Consider the following 19,006-nt stretch of genomic DNA (forward strand, 5'->3'; position numbering starts at 1 on the left):
AGCCTTCCACACAACAGGAAGTGAGCTTTTTGAGAAGTTCTTGAGAGTGCATGGGTTCTCAAAGTGGTAGACTAGCAGCAGTTTTAGGCTCAGGTCACCAGAAGCGTTGCCACATAGCAGCACAGTTAGCCTATCCTTCTCAGCTTTGAAGCCTGGCATGATCTTCTCCTTGCTGATGTACGTTCTGTCCGGCAACTTTTTCCAGTAAAGCCCCGATTCATCCACACTGCATATTTGCTGGGGCAAATAATCATCTTCCTTGATGATCTTCTTAAGGGTTTCCAGGAACTCCTTGGCTGCAGCCTCATCTGCACTTGCTGCCTCACCACTGACTTTCACGTTATAGGTTCATATGAGCCTTAAAGTGGTGGAACCACCCATGACTTGCAGCGAATGTCTCTTCAGCAACACCTTCACCAGCCTTCTGTTCTAAGTCATGGAATAAGCTCTTAGCCTTAGACTAGGATCAGCATTAGACTAAGCGGCACACGCTGCTGATGTTGGTCTTCGATCCACATGCCAAGCAGTGCCTCCATCTCTTCCATCACTTTACCTCTCCTCTTGCTTATTATCATGGATTGCATAGGCACTGAACTTTTGACATGTTCCATGATCTTATCTTTGTTCTTAATGATAGTTCTGACTGTGGAACGATTCATGCCATAAGAACGTGCCACATTCACCATCTTCTCCCCCCCCCCATTTTCTTCAATATCTCCATCTTTGTGAGCATCATAATGGATTGCCACTTCTTCATGCTACTCCCTCCCCATCAGCACTCTTGCACTTAATTGCAGACAATTGCAGTCTGCAATTTGCAGTTGCCACACGCCAAACAACTGACCATGCGAGAAGTCAGGACTGGAAGTCAGAACGGAAGTTGGGAGACGGCAGGAAAAGGTTAGTTTGCGGTGTGCCTTCTCCTGACTTCCGGCTCAACTTCCGGCTCCGACTTCCGGGTCCATCTTGTTCATATCAGTGGAAATATGCAACTTGAAAGTTCATATGTAGGGGACTGTCTGTACTGGTTTATGTATCTTTTCTTTGAAGTGTTAAGTAATACAAAATTACTTCTTGCTTTGCTAATTATAGAAAAGAAAAAAAGAAAAGTTTTTGACTGCACAGTAAATGTTCACTGGATTAATTAATAGGGCTGCCACAACCCACTATGCAAATTGTATGCCATGCAAGGGCATCAGATTGGAGGGAGAGGGGGTTGCAAGATTAAAAAAAAATGTTTTTAATGGGGAACAAGTGTGCATGTGCATGGCTGAAATATTTTAAAAAATGTTTCTAATAGCACATGCACACAGCTGCAATATTTAAACAATTGTATGCACAAGGGTGCCTTGCATGCCAGCAGTGCCCCTGTTAATGAATATCATGTCTTGAAGTATCAAAACTACCTCTTTGCTCCTCATTTTAATTCTTTTATTTCCAACCTCTAATCTACTTTTTTTATTATCAGATTCCAGCAATTCACACTGCTGATTCTAGTAGTGGTATTTATCTAGAATGGTTGTCTTCTGCTTACTAGTTTTCCCAGGCCCCCAGCACTTCATCTCTTATCTGCCACTAATGCGGTTCATACTCCTGTACTCTGTAGGTTATCCCAAATTTTGATTTGAGAGTTAGACTGGTACCTGGCACCCAAGCTGCTGTTTGTGTTTCTTAAACTGGAAACAAAAAATCGTTTGATAAAGAGTTACCTTTTTTTTCATGTTCTTTTAGCACATAATTGACTGACAAATTGAATACTTAGGACAATCCTGGATTAACCATTAAGCAACATAAGCGCATGCTTATGACATCAAAGGAAGGGGTCGCCACCAAATTTTTCCCCCTATCTTTAACTTTTTCACTGCCACTTTCAACTTTAGTTTTCAATAATTTTTTGTATTTGCAGTTTTCCCTTATAACAATTTTATTAAAAAATGCATTAAAAAGTACTGAAAATTTGCATTTTCTCTCTTGCCCTAGTTATAAGTACAGTAAATTATTTGCTTATATTGCTTACTGCTATTTAGTGTTAAACAAATAAAAATTTTAAAAGTTTATATTTAATATAGCCTGGAGAATGCCCTTGAAGAAGACTGAATTTTTAATTTCTTATTTCACCATCAGCACTTATTGAGTCTTAATGTCTTGTCAGTTAAGCAATAGAAGGGCCAAGGGGCTCCATTGTTGGGTGTGCTTAACACATCAGTTGGCCTTAATCTGGTCCTGATTTAGGAGTTGGAAAGTACTAGACAAAAATGCATTGTGGATAAGTCCTAGATAGGAATTAACTGATAAATTTACAGCCCAAAGTAGTTAGTAAGTAGATATACATTCCCCATCCAATTGCATGAATTGTGAAGAAGCTTTGGTAGAAAGCTACTTTGGTAGATTTGAACAGAGAAAAATTTGAGTTCTCCAAATTCCTTTCTGTAGATGAGCTACAGTATTCAGTTTTGGCATATAGGGAAAAGTAGAAATAAATGTTTTATTTTAATTTGTGTAGACAATATTTTGTATAGGGCAATTTCTAATTCGGTTTTATCATTACTTTTTCACCTTGAAAATGGAGTGGAGAAGTGTGTGAAAACTTTAGGATTTATTTAAATAAAATAAATGCTGTACTGCTTTTCACCATCAACTGTATAATTTGAGGAACTTATCTATCTCAATCAAATGTAATTAATAGCTAAAAAAGCTTTATTTGAAAGTAAATTCATTGAAATCAGTAGGAAAATGAGCATTGATAATAATTGTATTTATTGGCTATCATAATGAATCACTAGACCTAGATTTTGATGTAACAACAGAAGTTACGTATATGCTTACTTTTAAAAGCCTCAAAAATTTAATTACAGGATGTATCTGATAATGAGAGTACAACATATAAATGGAGTCAGAGTGCCTTCACAATGATTTAAGAAGGTCCTTGTGACCGATGAAATCTCCATTCATGTTAGACTGCAGAAATCATAAAATGTATTTTGTATATTGGCTAGCATGTGGCATATTGTTAATTTAAATTAATTTGTGCATGAGGACATGCTGCTTGATAATGTGATTTGAGTAAAAAGATAAGACTGTGCCCTCCTTATACAACCTTGCCCAATTATATTTCAGTGAGTTTCAGTGGCCAATTAGGAGCACTGTATCTCTTAATTGAAGATTAGATTTAAAGGGATAAATTGTGCAAGAATTGAGTCTGGAAGTTTTCTTTGAAACAAAATGTGTGTTTTTTTTCCCCCTTCGAAATTGGCAGACTTTACTGCTCTGACTAGAGGCCAAAAGGAAGATAAATGACACCCACCCCCTCTTTATTTTTTCAGTGTTTTAAATCCTGGGGTTTAGCTGAAGGGACTTAAAGGGTTTTTGAAGTGCAAATAGGTTGGTGAAGGGTAAACCCTTTCAGAGTTTCACTTGATGGATTTTTGTGGGGCGAGGGGAGATATTTTGGCACTAGCTGTGATCTCAAAAGCTACAGGGATTTTTTGTTTTGTTTTTGATCAATCATGCAATAAGAACTGGCCACGGGGGATGTACCTTTTCCCCTGCATTCATATTGATCCTATTGTGCTTAAAAGTAGCTAATTTAATAGGATCTTTGAAAAAAATCTACCCAATAAGACATGAGTTAGTAGAGTTGTCATGTCAAGGTCATGTTCTTATCCTGGCAGCTTCTTAGCTAATAGAGTCCTGCAATAGGAGGAAATGTGTTTGAACAACCACTTGTTATATTTTCTAGAGCTGTTAATGGATTCATCTGAATGCAGACAGATCTTTAGCAAATAGAGTAGGATGTTATGAACCACAAAACGTGCTATTTGGATGTTTATAAAATGTAACTCTGTTATCAGGAATGGATAACAAAAACAAAGTTCAGCCGAGTTATATGCTAAACAAGCAAAATGAAATATTGTGCTACCTGCAAATTTATATCAAAATAAGTGGTAGCATCTAAAAAAACCCTTCCATAACATTATGAAAAAGGTTACGTTCTCATCTTCTGAATACTTAAGGAGTCAAACATTTATCCTGATACAGTACTAATTTGTGCAAGCAGGCTTTGGCCTTCCCTCTGCACTGAACAATGTGCTTCTAGACCACCAGAAAATCCAAGCTATGGGCTAGACTAGGAAGTCTAAAAACATCTCAGAAGAATCAGTGGGAAACCACATCCTTAATACTGCCAAAAAAACTGCATGGTTGTATGCACAAATCCCCAGGAGTCAAGTTGACTCAAGCCATATTTGCCTTTATTCAGTCTTGGCAGGGTATTCCTTGACACTAAATTTAATGGTGCAGTTTCTTCTTGACAGTCTGTACATCTGTCTCCTGTGGTTGACAATGAAGGTGGTAATATATGAATAAACTAAAACTCAGATAAAGCTAAATAATATTAATATTTTAAACCATTAGATATCCACTCATTTTGGGATCCATCCCATGTGAATATAGAAGGAGCCTATTTTCAGTATATATATTTTTAAGCTCTTTCTTCTATTTCCAGTATTAGTTATCTGCAAAGTAAGGCTGTTAATCCTTCAAAATAAGTGCTTTGGAATTCTCTGAAGCATTAAAGCAGCTGCATCTTTTCCCAGGCTTACATGGCTGCTTTGGGAATCGCTTCCAGATGCCTTTGTAATATGTGTATGCACAGCAATTTCACTTCTAGTTCATGCAGAGAGAGACAGAAACAACTCTAAAGCTGCCATGTGAGCCTACAGAAAGATGCAACTGTTTTAATGCTTCAAAGGGAGGTGCTACTCTCCCCCACGTGTTCTTCTGAAGGATTTTTCGCAGCCCTGTTTTTTAGATAACTGACATTGAAAATATCTCTTCTGAAGGATTTGCAGAGCCCTACTGATAAGCTTCTTTGCCATGTATGAAATTATGATATATTTTGAAAGCTTTTCTGTTAATTTATTTAAATTTAAATTTATTGGCCACCCAACTCCAGTGGACTCTGGTTGGTGCACCAAACTAAAAAAGACATAAAAACAGCTACAATATTAAATCAACATCATCCTCTACTAGGATGTCTACAGAAAGAAATATTACTTAGGGTTCTCACTACTTGTTATGCTCATTGTGGTATGAAAAAGTAATTGCCTGATCTTTTAGAAAATGGTAACATGAAAAATTATGGACTTGTTAGCCTAAGTACTGTTTCTACTAAGCATCTCAGATTTTTGGTAGGAAATATAGCTAGTGTTGCTCTGTGGTGACCTAAAGCAAAGAAATTCTTGCTTCCTCCATAAGGAGCTTTTGAAGTTGTTGTTGCATCTGGGCAAACCTTTGCGAAATAAACTGCAAATCTCCTTTGGCAGCAAAAACTGTTGTTGGAATATGGTTATTATGTCTTCCATGTTCTGAGAGTTCAGTGACTCTCTCCACCTATCTGTAGATATGTACTATTATTACTACTATGTGTTTTCTGTAAAAATTCCTTTTTTTATTATTATTCACTCTGTGTATGTGTTTGTGCTGTGTGTATGTGTGTGAGAGAGAGTTTTGTATTGAAAAGTTCCATAAAAAATCCTCGCCTTCTACATTTATTTCAGTTTATGCATCGTTGCCTGAAACTAATGACTGAAATTATTATCTGGGCTCCAGAATTTTACATCTATCAACTGAAGAAATATTTCAGCTATAATGTAGTTTTCTTGTTCTATCTGGGGTTTGGCATGAAGGAAATACCTTAAAATGTAGTTATTGCATTTAGGTGTAACAGTAAGAATTTGTTTATTATTATAAGCATGAGCCATAGTGAGTTGGGATTCTTGTACTCACTTTCTCCCTTCTTCTGTTCCAGCAAGGCCACAAGTAGGAGATTGGGGGAAACAAATGATCCTGTTTCATGCCAAAAGTTATTCTGAAGTTCTATATAAAAATGATGTGGACAAATATACGTTCTTTTGTATAGAAGAAAGAGGTACACATTAAGATTCAATGGAGGGCTATTTTTTTTCATATATAGCATCTCGTCAATTTGTTGCTTGGTGCTGTTAATAAAACCTTCTTTTGTTAGAAAAGTGATTTATAGCTCATCACAGCATTCTTTTCTTTCTTTTCTCTTTATTTTTTACTGCTGGAATCACACATTTTATAATGACTAGTTGCACTTACTTTACAAGTGAATGTTGGTAGACCAGAGAAGATGTGAATTGTATGACTATGGTCAAAAAAAGGTCAGCACACGAGAGAAGATGTGAGTTCTCTCATTAGATGTGGAGTTGTTCCTTTTAATATATAACAAATTGTATGCTTTAAAGTTCCTTCCAAATCAGCTAAATTATGATACGAATTGCATTATTCTAGTCCTGCTGGAGTTTCCACTTTCCCTGTTGAAAAATATGCAGATATTTCCCTTGTAGAAAGGAATGAAGGAATCATTTTTGCCCCCATTTTAGGAATTGCTGTTTAAACTTTTGATTTAGAATCAGCTGTTCACTTTTTAAGTATGTCAATAAAATGGGTCTGTATTTAACCACAACTATTGATATTAGTGGAGCTTAAGTTAATCATTATAATTAAATCTGGATCCAGGCTAATATTGTTACATTTTTGTTTCTTAAGGGATTCCTTATGGGGAATGCACTGTCATTGATTAACTGCTACAATTTTTTTAATGAATAAATCCTATGTTTCTTTGCCAGGATGCATTGTTTGTAGTTCTTATTCTGCTTTGATGAGAGTAAAAGATAGCTTTCTTTTCAAGTGTTTTCTTAATTTCTTTTTTAATTTATAAGAGGTTTGCAATATATTTATTATCCGATGTAGGGACACATGGTTAAGGCTGCTGTTGTATTCCTCCCTTGAGTTCCTAAAGGTGATGTTATCTTTTGTTCACTGAGCAATATGGTCATTTCTAAGAGCATCTGTCACTTGAGGCATCCTAAGATGGATGAGTCTCAAGTGAACTGCTGGTTGAAACAAATGGTGAAAATAAGAAAAGACAAGGGGGCTGGAGGCTTTCAGAAGGGAGAGACAACAAGGAAACACTGTTAGGAGGAGAACACCAAGGTACCCATTGGTAGGGTCACCGATTGTCATAGTTGGACCCTAGATATTTCAAAGAATGTAATAATCAGAGCTGACCATTGAAATCATGGCAACCCCCTCCATTTTAAAAAAGTTGCATTTTGTTATCATTGCGACAGTACTAGGAACAATAATTATGTTTTATGTTGTTTTCTCTCAGTGTGGAGGAAAATACTTGGTAACATTGATAAAACATGCTTTTCAGGGCTGGGCTTTATGTAATTTATCATTTACAAAAGTAGTATAGGCTACTTTGTAGTTCAAAAACTGCATTTTGTATGGTTATATTTCTTCTGAAAAAGATTGTTTTGTTGCATGCTGCTTTGTTTAATTTGAAATTTTGCCTGATTATTCTATTAGCTGTCACTCCTTTATTAAGAAACCAAAACATTTAAATTGTGAGCATTTTAGCATTACTCATTCTCCATTATTTCAGTTTAGAAAATAACTGGTTTTTCAGTTCAGCTGATTGCATTTGACATATGTATCTGAATGGAAGCACGTACTTTTAAAAAGCTGCTGAGGTTGAAGTTTTCTGGTAAGGACAAAATGGCAGAATGTGTCTTTTACTTACGAGAAGCTTCTCTGATTGTGACTAGCCATCTGAACCAGCAGCTTGAAAAATGATTTTGTCAGTTTGCTTGCTTGCTGTGTTCAGCCATGAGGCGGGAATGAAGAGTGGAAAAGCCAAAGAAATTAAGATGATTAGAAGCTTTAAAGCTTTGTGAATGGTAGAGTAGCTCCCTCCTCAATGAATGTAAATAATAGATGAAAGACTGAGAATGACAACAAAGGCTCAGGGTGCTTAAGAGAATGTGTGCAGCCTGAATAGAGGTCTGTGGCTCAGGGCCAAAGGTCTTAGCTTTGAGTGTAATTAGAAGACAATACAAAGATGTCATTACTAGCAGGTGAAATGTTCAGCACGTGGCCCCAAAAATAGTAGTTTCAGCCTTTATGACTGTTGAAATTGGATTATGGACTTTAATTATTGTTTTTTAATGCAAGGTCTCCTTGCAGTTTGTTCAGAAACAATATAGCTTGACTTTGATCATCACTGGTGATTGTTGTAAAACTTGATACTGTGGAAAGTGGTATGAATTAGAGATGAAGCAACCTGCACATCAGAAATTGTTTGGCTTGATCTCCTTAGGATCTCCAGCAATATAGTGATAGACATGTCTTCTGTTCATCGAGAGGCTAATTAATTTATGTTAAATTTTTCAGTGTTGTGGAAAGTGATCAGAGACTTTGTTCAATGTAATATTGCACAGTTGGAAGTGCATTGCCTGAAATCTAAGTCATACTGCTTGTTACTCATTGTTTATGAGGGCAACAACACCACACACACAGGATAAATTTGGATTAGCAGAATTGCCATTCAAGGTCACGTTTCAGTCCCAGCAGCAACTTCAAAAGACAAAAGCTTCCTATAGAAGGAAATATTTCTGGACACCTTGAACTTTCAGTTTTATAATGCTTGATTTAAACGTTCCCAAATCAGAACAAGTTATGTGAAAGGAAGGTAGAATTACACAACCACTTAGCATTTGGAGATAAAGACTTAGGCAGGATTTAGTGAACCACATGAGAACCAATTATAAGTAGCCATATTAAAACTTGGCTGTCCTCCACTGCTGCAACCATTCTTGTGTTAGATAATCTTCTGTATTGCTGAGACTAACAAAAAATGGTTTCCTCCTGTGGTTAGACCACATATACACTTTTTTTAAAAAAGTAATCTCAGATTACAATGTAATTTATTTTCCCACCCTGCTCCGACTGCCCATATGCCAGGAATTCAGATGGAAATCTTTTTAATTCAACTGTTTTAGGATTGCAGCAAGAGGATGTGAAAGCAGATTTCAAATTGACTTGTACTGTAGTCAGCGTTTGATTTCCTAGTTTAGGCATTTTCTCCCAAGTAAAAGTTCCTCTTCCAAATGCATAATTTGTGTAGACAAAAACTTAAAATTATGCAGTGACATCAGCATGTTGGTTATTTGCAGCTTATTATAAATCACAATATTCTTGAAGTGCTATCCTCTTGATCTTATGTTACCCCATGTATGTTGATGCACAGTTAATGTTGCTTAATTTATCCCTTGAATGTTGTAAACTTAAAATATGTATATAATTTCAACTTTTTCTCTTCACATATTAATAAGGTAAGCTAGTACCATGGAATATTAGTTTTGTCAGTAGTGTGACTTACTTTTATTTAGAGTCAAAGATCTTACTATACTAATTATTATTGCATACTTTTGAAAATATTTTAAAGAAAAATTCTTAACTTGCAGTCTGTTATAAGTACAGTGGTACCTCGGGTCACAAACTTAATTCGTTCTGCGACTCTGGTCGCGACCCAAATTGGTCGCGACCCGAATCAAATTTTCCCATAAGGTTCAGTGTAAATACGGTTAATCCGTTCTGAACCATATGTTTTTTTTTTTTAAACCACAAAAATATGAAACAAAGTACAGTATGAAGAGAGAGAACGCTAACCTTGCTCAAAGCGACTTCTGGCGTGGAGGACAGGAAGGCAGGTGGGGAGGCGGTTATTGTTTGGAAGGAGAGTCCCCCTCCCTACAGGAAGCCACGACCGCGTGTCACAGCAGGGAAAATGGCCTCGGATCCTGTTTGTCACCCGATGCGGAGTTCGCGAACGGAAGCAAAATTTTGCAAACGGTGCTGTTCGTGACCCGAATTGTTCATGAACAGAAGCATTCGTGACCTGAGATACCACTGTATTACCTTCATCCTCATTAGGGCCAACCACTGTTTAATACTTTCCTGGGTATATGACAAGCCTATGCAAAGGATGTTTTCTCATAGTTTTTAAAAAATATATAACATTTTTTGTTTCTAGGTTTTTATCTGAGGGTTTTGTTAGGCCACATTGAAAGAAAGAAGTATTGAAATTATAGTTCCCTGAAATCCAAATTGGCTAGAGACTGTTCTCTGGGGTGAACCAGCTGGTGAACAAGGTATATTTCCTTATATTAAGAAGAATACCATCTAGATTGGCTTGAATTTCTATATATACAGTGGTACCTCGGGTCACGAACGTTTCTGTTCATGACCAATTTGGGTCACGAACAGCACCGTTCACAAAATTTTGCTTCCATTCGCGAACTCTGCATCAGGTGACGAACAGGATCCGCGGCCATTTCCCTGCCGTGATACGTGGTCGTGGCTTCCTGTAGGGAGGGGGACTCTCCCTCCAAACAATAACCGCCTCCCCACCCGCCTTCCTGTCCTCCACGCCTCAAGCAAGGTTAGCGTTCTCTCTCTTCATAGTGTACTGTACTGTACTTTGTGTCATATTTTTGTGGTTTTAAAAAAAAACATATGGTTCAGAACGGATTAACCGTATTTACATGGAACCTTATGGGAAAATTTAATTTGGTTGGCAACCAAAATCGGTTGGCGACCAAATTCGTAGGGGTCAGAATGGATTAACCGTATTTACATTGAATCTTATGGGAAAATTTGATTTGGGTCTCAACCAATAGAGGTCGCGACCAGAGTCGCGGAACAAATTAAGTTCGTGACCCGAGGTACCACTGTATTTCATTTCCAAGACCTAACCTACAGATAATGGATGGATGGTGTGTGTGTCTAACATTCTCACTGTCTCCAACACTGTGAGAGGAAGATTGCAGTTTTTTTTTCTATTGTAGTAGTTGTTTGAGGAAATTAACATATAGGCCAGTGCAGTCTGGTCAAGGTTTATGATCAGGGATTTTTACATGTATTTACTTGACAGTAAATGCATAGTAGCCCTAGGTGTGATTAGCAGTCCTATTGAGTCCAATGGGGATTGGTTCAAAGCTCAAAGCAATAACGAACAATTAAGAACAAAAAATAGAGTTACTTTTAAGAAGCTCTGACTTTTTTGTACAGTCCTTAAATATTTGCTGCTATATCCAGATTTGAATCTGTCATGTACCATTTTAAACTATTTTATTATTTCACAGGTATTTAAAATTTTTAACTGCCTGGATCAAGTAGCAGCAGAATAACTTTGAACAATCATCCATCATGAATGCATTTAATGAAGATTGAAAGACATACAAGAAGGTAGTATTGTTTCCATATTTGGAATGCATTTATCCTTGGTAACATTATTTTCAGTGGCAGCAAGAGTACAAAAATATTTTGTGTCCTTTGATACATGACGTCTGTATGAAGCTGTTTAATTGTACTATTAATTTCAATGTTTTTATTCACTTCACTAACCCCCAGCCTTTTCTTTTATGTGAACTACTACAACATCATCAAAAGCTTTTGAGGATCACCACTTAAGCCTTGGGTTGCGTTCACCACAGTATACAGGACCTTTCCCAAGTGGCATCTACAGGATTCTAAAATTAAATAAAAATGAATTTATATGTTAAAACATTTTTCAGTTGCTAAAATGTGGGCTCATCAAATCTTGCAAGATTTTGGCAAGATACATTGACAGTGTAATGAGATTTTTGCTAATGAAAAAAAATGGAAAGATCCATGGGTTCAAACCTATAGTACCCTTACTGATTACCAGTTGTCCCTAGAATATATGTTGTGGACCATTGTCATAATTTATTCACACAGATCTTGAAATCTTATGTTAACGTGTGTTTCTGTGAAATTACCATAACACTAACATCATATTACAGTTAATAAAATGTATAGAAAAATATGTACTCTATTTACCTATTAAATTATATAAAGCTGTTTACATTTCACATACTGTATGCTGAAAACAATTAACAAAATAATTTTCATGGAAAGTCAAACTAAATATTGGTGTGTCTGCTAGGGTTATTTTTAAAGTTTCACAATCAAGATTTATGTTTTATGACTATCAGACAAAAATGGAGGATGAATCCTGTCTATTTAAAAGCATACATGATACTGTGATTACCAATATGGTTAATATTTATACTTAATCTCCCGTAGGTAGAGTTTCATTGTAATATCTTTTTTTTGCACTATTTGAAAAAAATATTTAAAATATTCCAAGTTAAGTAAAAATTAAAATTTATGATTCTGATTTTATTAAATTTTAATTTTTACTTAACTTGGAATATTTTGGGAGTTGGAAGGGGTCATATAGACCATCAAGTACAACCCCTGTTCAATGCAGGAATCCAAATTAAAGCATCCCATAGAGATGGCTGTTCAACTTCTATTTGAAATGTCCAGTGATGGGGAGCCTACCACATCCCTAGGTAATTAGTTTCATTTCTGTCTTGTGAGAAAAAGCAAAAAAGAATTCGTTCTGCTTAAAAATGTTTTTATCAAATGACATTACACTATTAATAAAAGGTGAGGGGTCCTACATATATCCACAAATGAGGAGTTCCATGATGAGAGATGGCATGATTAGCACACTAACAAAATAAGCAAAGCATTCTGAGTTCCTATTACCAACTAAAATCCAGTTCTTGAATTGGATCGATGAGTACTCCCAAATCCACAAGCGTGCTTTTTCAAGGGGAAAGCAGATCTTGGTGGTAGAGGCCCCTGAGATACAAGTAGTCACTGGATTAAGAACGCCCAGGTTACAGATGACCCATAGTTAGAATGGAGCCTGTTGAAGCAAAATTTGAGTTAAATACACAATGGTTTGAGTTCATTATGCAATATTATTTATACAGTATTATACAATAATACTGTTCTGACTTACAGGTAAATTCAACTTTAGGACAGACCTTGGGAACTGAACTCATTCTTAAACTTGGTAAGACAGAGTGGCTGTCGGTTGGGGGCTCCCCTGTATCCGGACGTTTACCATCTTTGGTTCTGGATGGGGTGGCACTATCCCAGACAGACCCAGTGTGCAATCTGGGGGTCCTCCTGGATTCACGACTCCTGCTCAAAGAGCAGATGGCAGTCGTGTCTAGGAGGGCCTTTGCTCAACTACATGTTGTGCACCAGTTACGCCCTTTCCTGGATCAGGAGTCCCTCCAGTCAGTCACTCATGTCCTAGTCATCTCCTGCATAGACTATTGCAATGCGCTTTACATGGGGCTACCCTTGAAAAGTATCCGGAAGCTTCAGCTGGTTCAAAATGCAGCCGCACGGGCAATTTTAGGTGCCCCAAAGATGGCACATGTTACACCTTTGCTGCGTGAGGTGCACTGGGTCCCAGTTTGCTTCCAGGTCCAGTTCAAGGTGTTGGTTATCACCTCTAAAGCCCTACATGGCATGGGACCAGGTTATCTGAGGGACCATCTCACCCCCATTATATTGACCGGTCCCACCTGGTCAAGCAGAGAGGGTATGCTGCAGACCCCATCAATGAAAGAATGTCGACTGGCGGGGTCCAGAAAGAGAGCCTTCTCTGCCATGGCCCCTGCCCTATGCAATACCCTCCCCCCAGAGGTGAAACAGGCCCCAACTCTCTTGTCCTTCTGGAAAGCAGTCAAGACCTGGCTCTGTCAACTGGCATGGGGCGAAAAAAGGGGCAACCAACCCTGGGGGTGGCTAGCACCTTGAAGATGCTCCCATATGCTTACTGATCACTAGCATCTTGTAAGATATTATTATTTGCTTATGTGTTTGGTTTTATTGTATTTTTACTGTATTTTATACTGTTTTTATTGTATTTTAAGTAATATTTATTTCTTGTTTTATTGTGAACTGCCCAGAGTCACTTCTTTGTGAGCTGGCCAGTATCTAAATTCTAAATATAAATAAACAAACAAACAAACAAACTGGGGACCACCTGTACTTAGTTTTCCAAACAGGAGCATTTCTTCTGTCTTATATAGTATAAGCTTCATGTTATTCACCCTTGTCTAGCACATTACTGCAATAAGTCACTGATTTAGAGATTAAGAATCAAAACCATTTTAACAGCGAATCTGAGTGGTGTAAATAGTGTTTTAGTCTGTTGAAGTGTCCTGTCAACAAGTTAGGATACAATATTGATCCTTGGAAAGAAGGCTCACAAATTAGAGTCTTAGTGACCTTTTATGGGATGATTTATATGATCTGAAATGAAACCAGAGTATTGAGAAATCATAATAGATGAGATGAGGCTGTCTGTGAAGAAGTGATGTCTCTTGAGGTTTCCTTCAACTAAACTAATTTTGTAAATTCAGACAGATTTTATTTAAATCAAATACTTGGTGCACATGAGAGATTTTTGGATTTTTCTGTAAAATATAATCTATAGAAAATTCAGTATGAGAAACTGAAGGAGAAAATGTAGAATGTATATTATTTCAGTGAGAGAGGGCAAATAACTTATGATATTTTCTTGCTGCAGGTTAGTTGAAGTGGCTTGACTTACTTTATATGGAACATTGGACTCCTATTGTTCCTTGTTGTTCTTAAATAAGCAGTATTTCCAGGAGGCCAAAGATCTATTTCTGTTTTATGACCTGCTGTATCCTTAAGGCCAGGAGGCCCAATAGACCCAGTAGAATAAGAGGGTCATTGCCATCATACAGGTCCTAATTGTTGCTTTCTGGTTGCCACACAGACACCAAGGCAGCTTTGGAAACATCTGGTAGCAGGAGTGGGGGAGGGGGGCTCCGGGCATTTTGTTTCACCAGGTGCTCAGAGGAAGCAACAGTCGCTTTTTGATATGGGAGTTAAGTTCTCTGGTCCCCGAAGTGAAGTTGCAACAATTGCAGGGGTCAAAAGACAGCTGAGTGGGTCAGTGAGACACTGCGGGGTGTATTTTGTTACTTAGTAAAAGAAGGGACATCCTAAAACCTTTAAAGGGTTTTCTTGAAATCTCTGCTGTGGGAAGGTTTTATGAGTCTGGTGGCAAAAAGTGCTGATTTAGGTAAGGAATGCTGCTTTTGTCTAACTGAAAGGACAACCCTTACCAATGTTTGCAGCTTTGGTAGTACATTCAGTGAAAGGCAGGGAAACCAAATTACAGAATGGAAGCCCTGCCCTCTTTGGCTTTCCAAACTTAGGCTTTTAAATTGTTTTTCGCTCATCCTCGTAAGACTTGATCTCTCTTCCTTTCAGATTAAGTATTTTTAAATCATTTGTTATTTGGAAGAAAACAGAGTAGAATTTGCTTTTTTGTCTTAGATGAAATGAGAGTGGAACATCAAAAGTTCTTCACTTCAGCTTAACAGAGCTCTTTTTAAGTAGATGCTAAAAGGAAGGACCTCAGTTTATTAAAAATAACAATTTAGAATGGAAGTCTTCAGCCACCAATCCTTTTTGTTGTATTTAAACTAGAACTCAGAGACAAAGACAGAGGGGACATGTGTTCAGATTAAAAATACAAGGGGAGAATAAACCATTAGCACTTGCCCAAAAATGTTGGAATATGCTAAGCAATATAGGAATGGCTATTTTTGTCTGAGACAAATTATTTGTCTGTCTATTTTAATACTGTCTGCCTGTTTTATGTTCAGATAAAAGAAGAATGCATGTATTGTTAGGTACCAACTTTTTCTTTTTTCTTTTTTCTTTTTCAAACAGTAAGATTTCAAATGATTGTGGGTTCTTTTTGTAGCTACAAAGTTGCAAATACAACATTGACATAATCAGGCAGTGGGAGGAGTGAGAAAAGATATTCCTTTTCATGTGCGAGGAAAGACGTGAAAGAGGAACATATGCATAAGTATAATTCCTTTTGCTGTAATTAATAAATCTGACCCTAATTTTCACAGGTAGCTGAATTGGAAAACAGTACCATTCAGGAAAGAAGAGAATGATATAGTTTTAAAAAGCAATTTCTGTTGCTTTATTGAGAGTATTAAGAAATCTTTGCCTTTTGTTGGATTTTTAAGATCTCTTTGTGAACCATAAATATCAAAAGTTACTATCACATTTTTCCTGTTTTACCCTATCTTTGGTCTCACATATAGGAAAGAGTGAGTTGTGCCTTACTGCATCTTGTTTTCTTCCATATTCTTTCCCTTATTCTACATGGATTCCTGGAAAGAAATGGGGAAGTTATCCAAGCATGACAAAGGCACTCTTCTCTTTCTGTTGCTGTGGAATATACTGGAATTGGATGGTGAGAGATAGCATCTCTGTTGCCATGGCGCTGGAACATCATCACCTATTCCCTTCTTGATCAACTTATTTATTAAGTGAGATGGTTTTTCAGTTGCCAAAAACTGTTCTTTGTTAGACCGTGGCGGCAGTGAAAGTTCATTGGAAATGGATCTTTTCCTGGGGCCCAGATTCTGTTGAGAATCTGCAGGGAGTCCTTGAGAAGTGCAGCTAATAAGTACTCAGAATTGACTGCAGAGATTGATACACAACAGAAAGGTGTCATTCAATGGACACTGTTCAGATAATCAGTATTTGCTAAATTACAAAAGATTATAATACATAAATGAGAATCCCCATGTCTGACAGATTACCATTGCTGATGTGTAATGTGGTATGTAATGCTCGTTTATTAATAACATTAATTCTTTTTCTTTTCCTCTTTGGATGACTAATAATGAAGTGGGATTTCTGAAAGTAACAAGAAGAGTCTTCCCAAAAGAATTAAAAAATAAATATACAATGGCATGGTTTTTGCACCTTTCTGAATTCTGGCATTACAAATAATTATTAATGTGAATCAGAAAAGTAATAAAAACTCTTTCAGTAAATTGGATTGAATTTTCCACACTGATCTAATTCCAAATTTGGTCCAGATCCTACTGATTGACTGGAAACTATGTTACAAGAAATTCATGCTTAGACATGCCTGGGCAGACTGCGCTTGCCAAGAGAATTACAAAGCTCATAAAAATTACTTTAAAGTAGTTTCATAACTTGTATGAATTATTATCAAAAGCTATATTTCTGTTCAATGGGTAGATAAGGTAATCCTAAAGTTATCATAACTGAACATGAGAAAGGGATCTGTTTCCCTGTATATATTGCTGAACTACAACTTTCAGCTTTCTGCGTCATTGCTCATAATGGTTGCAACTGCTGAGAGTTAAATTTCATTTTTGGAGATTCCCCTGCCCCTTTCCAATCTAGAGTTAGAGACATATATTTGTCTGGTTTTATTCTCCTGATGATGTAAATGTCTCATCTTCTTACTAATTAATGGTATATGAAACCAGTATATGCATGACCATTTCATGCTTTTATTTATGAGTTCTGATCAATTACAGTAATGGTCTGTTACAAAGTAGAAGTTTCATGAATACTATTACATGCATTATTATTACATTTCCTTTGTGAGGACAGTAACTGGGAAATAAAGTATACTTTGTCTTTTCGTACTGATTAGTTCACATTCATAGCTGAATTATTATACCCAGCACTCTAGGAAGACCTCTGTGTTATTTCTTCATATGGCTTAGAGATTGTTTGAAACAGTTCCTGGGCAGCTGATACTTCATAAATAAATGATTAAAATGACACTTGCTTGACACAGGAAATCTTCTGAGAGTTTTTATACTGAAGAGATTTTATACTGAATACCTGGTTGGATGTTTTGATATAAGAAGCTAGATGTAGATGGTGAAAATAGACATGGAGGAGTTGCTATGAGATTTGGTGACATACAGAGATTGCTACCTCTTGACTAGCTTTAAAACATATTTTCTGGCATGTGTCTCTACAGTGTTGATCTGGGATCACCTGGGATCACATGGTGGTTTATATTGGTGTAACAAAGATTCCTTATATCAAGTGATTTTTGCTGAAAAAAAAGCCCAGTGGTTAGCTATAGGCAACTAGCCAGCATTTATTTTCACCGAAGTGGAAGGGAATGATTAAAAAATAAATAAATAGCCACTGTCCCACTGTAGTATTTTTCTACTGACATGACACATTATAAAGAAATGCAGCTAAATGTTACACATTTATAATTGAAATGACAATATATTGTTATTTATACTGAGATTATATACACTTTTGGCAGGTAACAATGAATTCATTAAATGTTAAATTCCAAATAATGTTATTGAATAGCATAACATGTCTCCACATTTTTTATAATTCTCTCATAGATTATACAACAATCCATCTAAATCAGCCTGCCCAGCCCAATGTCTTCCAGATGTGTTAAGGCTATAATTCCCATCTTCCCTGGGAAGCTAAAGCTGGCTAGAATGATTAAAGCTGTAGTGCAGCACATTTGGAAGACAAAAAATTATAATAGAAGAGAATATATGTAGCTCAGGGTTGAACTGTGGAGTCCTTGGTACTCTCTGAGTTTGGTTGTTTGCTTGCAGACATTTCATTACCCAACTAGGTAACATTCATCAGTGAGAGTGAGTGCGGGGGTTTGCTCCCTGTTTATATGCAGCAGCTCCAGAAAATCAAAGATCTAAAAATAAAAGAAGATTAAATTATGGTTTCATTCAATGTCACAACACTCTTTATGTCCATAGATCCAGAACTAGTGAAATAATCCATAGCTGCAGTACTACACAACACACCTGACCTAGCCAAATACACTAAGATTGAAATACCCAGAATCATGGACCTCATCAACCTCTGCCTCACTACCTACTTTCAGTTTGATGGACAAATATACCAATAAATCAAAGGCACACCCATGGAATCACCACTCTCAGGACTCATGGCAGAGACCATAAAGCAGCATCTAGAAATGACAGCACTCCCATACATACAACCAAAGTATGGCTCCAGTATGTAGACAACACCTTTGTCGTCATAAAAAAGGAACAACTAGAGAAGTCATATGAAACGATCAACAACATCTTCAAAGGAATAAAATTCACAAGGGAAGAAGAAAACAACACACTACCCTTCCTGGATACCCTCATCAGCAGAGGAAACGATGGCAAATTAGAAATGCAAGTCTATTGAAAAACAACCCACACTAACCAAATGCTCCATTACCAAAGTAACAACCCAACCTCCCACAAGAGAAGCTGTGTAAGAACATTATTCAGACAAGTACAAGTGCACTGCAGCAACCTAGAACACCAGAAAAAGGAAACAGACTGCCTATACAGTATCTTCCAACAAAGTGGATACCCATGCAGTGTTGCACTGATGATGTTACTTAGTTGGGCAATGA

General features: G+C 36.9%; 1 protein-coding gene across 14 annotated transcripts in view; it reads left to right on the forward strand.

The window, feature by feature from the left end:
• GREB1L (GREB1 like retinoic acid receptor coactivator) overlaps window positions 1–19,006 on the forward strand; it is a 183,866-nt gene that overhangs the window by 65,026 nt on the left and 99,834 nt on the right. For all 14 annotated transcript variants that reach the window (XM_025165066.2, XM_025165070.2, XM_025165068.2 and 11 more), the window contains exon 2: window positions 11,016–11,118. The gene's annotated coding sequence lies outside the window, so the exon portion shown is untranslated. The remainder of the gene's footprint in view (window positions 1–11,015; window positions 11,119–19,006) is intronic.

Source organism: Python bivittatus, unplaced genomic scaffold (assembly GCF_059951505.1).
Source record: "Python bivittatus isolate LINGU-HERP-01145 unplaced genomic scaffold, Pbiv_v1 ctg000840_np1212, whole genome shotgun sequence".
Lineage (NCBI taxonomy): Eukaryota > Metazoa > Chordata > Lepidosauria > Squamata > Pythonidae > Python > Python bivittatus.